This window comes from Homalodisca vitripennis, unplaced genomic scaffold (assembly GCF_021130785.1).
Source record: "Homalodisca vitripennis isolate AUS2020 unplaced genomic scaffold, UT_GWSS_2.1 ScUCBcl_491;HRSCAF=2606, whole genome shotgun sequence".
Lineage (NCBI taxonomy): Eukaryota > Metazoa > Arthropoda > Insecta > Hemiptera > Cicadellidae > Homalodisca > Homalodisca vitripennis.
The window spans coordinates 202,523-207,855 of NW_025776628.1; positions in this window are offsets into that span (position 1 = coordinate 202,523).

Genomic DNA, 5,333 nt, shown 5'->3' on the forward strand with positions numbered 1-5,333 from the left:
CTCTTCATGTTCTTGAGTTTGATACGTGAAAAACGATTTGGATCCAATGAACTCCGTTTTGTTTGGTTAAATTTTGTACAAAAACAATTTACGTTGATATTTACTTGTAAATAGCCTATGCCACATTTGAAACTAAAAAAACACACAGTGCAGATAGTTTAGAAATAGTCTATGAGCCTACTGTATTTGTAAATGTAAAGATAGAATAGAATATATTTATTTCCATCTTCTTCATTTATATTACATAATAAGATGACAATTTGGAAAAATCAAATAACCACCATTTGCCAGTATACGGTGGTTATTTTGGTAATTTGATTATAACATAATTACAACTTAAATTATTAGTCTTCCGTAATAAATTAACATTTTTGTTCAATATTTAATTTAATATAGATAAGCATAATCCTAGCCCAGACGCATTTAGGTATAAGAGAGAGAGGGAGCGTGGTCCCAAATCAGTCGTCCGCTTGTTCCAATCAGCGCCACACCCCCTGATATCTTAAAGGGTCCTGTCCTTGAAGTATTCTGGGCGCTCTTCCGCTTTGCGACTGCTGCCCGTTCGGCGAATAGCAGTTACCCCTCTAACCAACCAGGGCGATAGCGTCCCCTGGAGCGAGCCGCTTCCCGGCATTCTGAGTGGAATCATCGGCCGGAGACCATGTAGCTCTACAGTTCGTGGGTCACTCTTTGTGCTCGACCCTTTCGTATTGACTTTGTTTTCAAGTGTTTTTTCTTTAATGTGCATTACCATCCTCCTCCCACACTCCTTTGGAGGTAATTTCAGGGTATTAGTGGAGAAGACAGTGTCCAGTGCGGATTATTCGTCGTTCTACCGCGGCGCCGCAGCGGTGACGCCCGTTCGCTACGCGCCAATTACGTCGCGCCTAAGCACTCCTGTCGTTGCTGCTTCCCCCTGTGGATCTCTACACACAGCGAGTTTTCCAAGGGTACTGTTTAAAACTCCATCACTTGTGTTGTATTCTCCTCTCACCTCTTGTTACCTGCCCACTTTCCCGCCATTCTGCACATTGTTTTATTTTTATTTTCATAATTGGTCCTCCGATTATTAATTTTTAACTTCTGCCCCGTATATTTTTGGTCCTCCGGGCCGGATTATTGTGAATCAGTCCTGTAGATTACAGTAATTTGTGTTGTAATTAATTAATTGTAACAGGCGTCGTTACGCCATTTTGAATCTGCCGTACCGACGCTACCGGCTTGTATGGTGGCGCTGCGAACGTGTTGTACTGGTAACATTGTTTCTTCTCTCGCGCAACTGGATCGTTGACGTCAACAACTATTACGTAATTGTCCGTAGGCAGTCTAATTTTATGACCGCCCCTCAACAGCTGATGGCCCGATCGATACTTGAATGCACGGCCTCCGCTGCAGTCAGCTGTACCGGTTTTTGATACTGCATTTCTCTCGCCGTAACGGAACTCTGTTTATATCTCTGAATTGAGACTCGGACACGAGTCCACCCATACTCTCTCTCACATTAGTAATATACTAGTAATGTATTTAGTTAACAACAGGGCAATATCTGGTTTAGTTAATTGACCACCTCTTTCTTTGATAGTATTAATTAACTCACAATAATTCTCCATTCCATTAATGTAACTTTGTGCTAGTGGAAATTTAATTGTTCCTTGTAATTGTTTTCTAAAGCAATATATTGCTCACTATTCAATTTGCTATTGAATAACATTTCGCTTTGTTCCATTGTAATTTACTTGTTAAATAAGCAACCAATTAATTGCCATTCTAAGTTCTCATGTCAATTTAAGATTTAACTTGAACTGATTTGCTCTCCTTTTCATTTCAATATATCATGTTGTTTCATGTTCTAGCGTAAATTATGTTAAGAAGTGTTAGATTAACTCTCTGATCGATAGTATTGGTGATTGTAGGTCAATTCTATGGTGTACTCTTGCCAAATTATTGAAAGCAACATTTCTTATCTCTAACCTACATATTAGCTACTTATTTCTCTACACTCCATTGTATTTTGTCAATTTTTATTTTAAAAGGTTCATTCACCGTTCTCTACATTGTGTCTCTTTATCAACCTGATTAACTTAGGATATCTCTCACGGGTTACTTAATTGTTTAATAACAATTATCACTGTCTCTCTTATATTATTTTTACTAATAAATTGCTCCATTTAAAATATTTTCTCGCCTTAGGGTTACATAACATTTGGTACTTAGATTAGCTATTAAGGTAGCTTAGGTGGACATACCGGCACTTAATGTAATCTAATTTTGTCTTATCTCAACTTAACTTGTTCCCCCCCTTTCGCTTACATTGATTTGTTTACATTACGGTATCCCTCCATTGTTTTTTAAATTATCTTTGTTAATTGTCTCATTTTATTGTTTGTGGCACTATCGGGAAACCTTTGGTAATTCTCATTTGTAAAACTGCTTTGCCCCTTTCGATATCACAATGGCTCCCAAGGAATTCAAATACGAAACTTATCGTAAATCAACAGATCTTATCAAATCTCGTTTTGCTTCTCTTAACGAAAACCGTCACGAAAATCACTACCAGCGCTCCACCTTTGACCACCAGTTCAAATCAGACAATTAAACACAGTGTTCGCGGAACTAAAGAAGAAACGCGCGGACTTTGAACTTAACCTTCAACGTGTCATCGAAGGTGACAGTGAAGCAGCGGATCAAGATACTCTTTCCAAAGATCAGGATGAGGGTTAACGACCTATATGTCGCTATTTCTAGCTTGATCGAGGTTCATCTTGTCACCTGAACCCACAACTCCCGCGTCCTCATCACATTCTGATCATCCCGCGTTGTTCCCCACGACGGTAACTGGAGTCAAGTTGCCTAAAATTAAACTTACAGACGTTTTGATGGTTCTCCTATGAAATGGATTTCATTTATCAACCTGTTTGACACTACAGTACACCGCAGTGCTTCACTCTCTAACGTCGCTAAGTTCCAGTATTTACTGAGCATATTGGAAGGCGAAACCTCTGAACTTAGTGAAGTCGCTCAATCTCACCCCCGCCAATTACCTCATTGCTTATCAGTTGTTTGCGGGACAGATATCATAACATACGCCGCCTCACTACTCTCCATCTAAATTATATACTTGACATGCCCGCAGTCGCTAGCAACAATGCTAAACACACTTAGAGCGTTCATAACAACATTTTATGAACATTCAGAGTCCTTGAAAGCCCTGGACTGTGATATCGCCTCTGATAATCCTCTATTGTCAGCTCACTTGTTGCGCAAACTTGACAGCAAAACTGTCCAGAATTGGAACAGTATCGTGAGTCCCAAAGAGAGCCTGGCGCCGCTCCGCATTCCCTCCCCAAGGTCACGGAGATTATAACATTTTTTAAATCCTGGAATGCTCCCAGATTGAAGACGCTAGCCTTCACACCCACTCTGAGACGAAAATACTGTCTACCTCTTCCAGACCGAGGGTTGAAAAGCGTGTTCAGTTCGCCTCCCCCAAGCAAATGATATTTGTTAGCTACTGACGCTAAAATTAATTCAAACTACGAAGCTCTTTGTTTTTGTTGCCGGAAATCTGGGCACAAAATTTACCAATGTCCTCTGTTTAAGGACAAGTCTCCTAATGAGCGGTACAACCTCGTTAAAGGTAACCAGCGGTGCATTTCATGCTTGGGAAATCATCCGATTAAAGAGTGCAATCCAAGAACACATGTTCGACTTGCCACAGGAAACACCATTCGCTTCTGCACTTTAATAACAGCGCCGATAGGCCTAGCTCTTCCGCCACTGCGCCTCTACCCCCCCCCCGCTAGCTGTCAACACAACACTGACTTGTGCCGCGCGCTCCACCTCTCTCACTGAAACAAGCACCGTGCTGCTCTGTACAGCACTGGTCAAAACTCACTGCCCACAATGGCCAGTCATATATTTTCCGCGCCTTATTGGATTCTGGCAGTATGATGTCCGACTTTGTTTCTGAGCGTGCTGCTCAGCTGTTAGGCTCACGTCGCCAGCCTTCTAACCTCACTGTCATTGGGTTAGCCCAAAACATGACTAACACCAGAGGGTCACTAGATCTCAATCTTGAAACATTATCGGGACACTTAATTGCCCAAAACCATTCCTTCCATGTACTGGAAAAAATCTCTCTCGAACTTCCGCGGGGTAGAAACTTAACCCGGAAGTACTCATGCGAACAAAATCTTTTGTTCTCGCGGACCCGACCTTTGGCAAGCCTGGTCCAATCGATGTCCTCATCGGCAACTCTTCTCTTCCCTCAACTGCTTACCAATGAGCGACACTCTCTCGGGGCGAATATGCCTTCTGCTCTTGGCACTATTTTTGGATATATGTGATTGTTTTGGAAAGTGCGCCGTGTCTCTCTACCGCGCAAAGAACCTCTAATCTCGCCATCTCTCTCCTCTCGACCACAGATACTGACCTCCACTCCTCCCTTCAACGATTTTGGACACAGGAAGAACTTCCGATCTGTAGTAAAAAAATCGGAAGAAGAAATCGCGTGTGATAAACTGTTTGAGACATCGTATACACGTGACTCGGAAGGTCGCTATGTAGTCAAGCTTCCCTTTGTTGACAACCTCGCCCACACTAAAATTGGGAACGTCAAGGTCAACCGCCGCTCATCGCCTGGAGTCTATGGAGAGGCGGATCCACGCCAGAAATAACTCCCCCCTGAAGGCGCTCTATATCGAGTTCATGACCGAGTACGAGGCGCTCGGACACATGAAATGTCTTCCCCATCCTGATTTATCTGCTCCGCATTATTTTTCTCCCACATCATGGGTAGTGAAAGAGTATAGTAGCACTACCAAGCTTCGTGTTGTTTTTGACGCCTGTGCCAAGACCGGCTCAGGCCTATCCCTCAACGACGTACTTCTCACCGGTTCCAAAGTTACAAATAATATTTGTGATATCCTTCTCCACTTCCGGCTGAAAAATTTTGTTTTTTCGTGCGACATCCGGCAGATGTACCGCCAAATTAAGATTCATCCAGACGACCAAAGGTTTCAAGCTCATCCTTTGGCGTGAAAACCCCTCCCTTCCGCTCTCTACTTACCAGCTGACCACGGTGACGTATGGTATGAACTGTTCACCCTACCTCGCCATAAAAACTCTCCGACAATTGACACAACAAGTTGAAGGTTTCCAATTTCCCTCAGGCAGCTCACATTCTGAAACACACCATAGCTATGTGGACGATTTGATAGCCGGAGCGTCCACTGAAGACGAAGCTCTCAACTTCAACATCAGCTGATCGAGCTTCTCCGCTTAGGCGGCTTGAACTGAGGAAATGGGTTTTCTAATTGCCCAAAATTACTTCA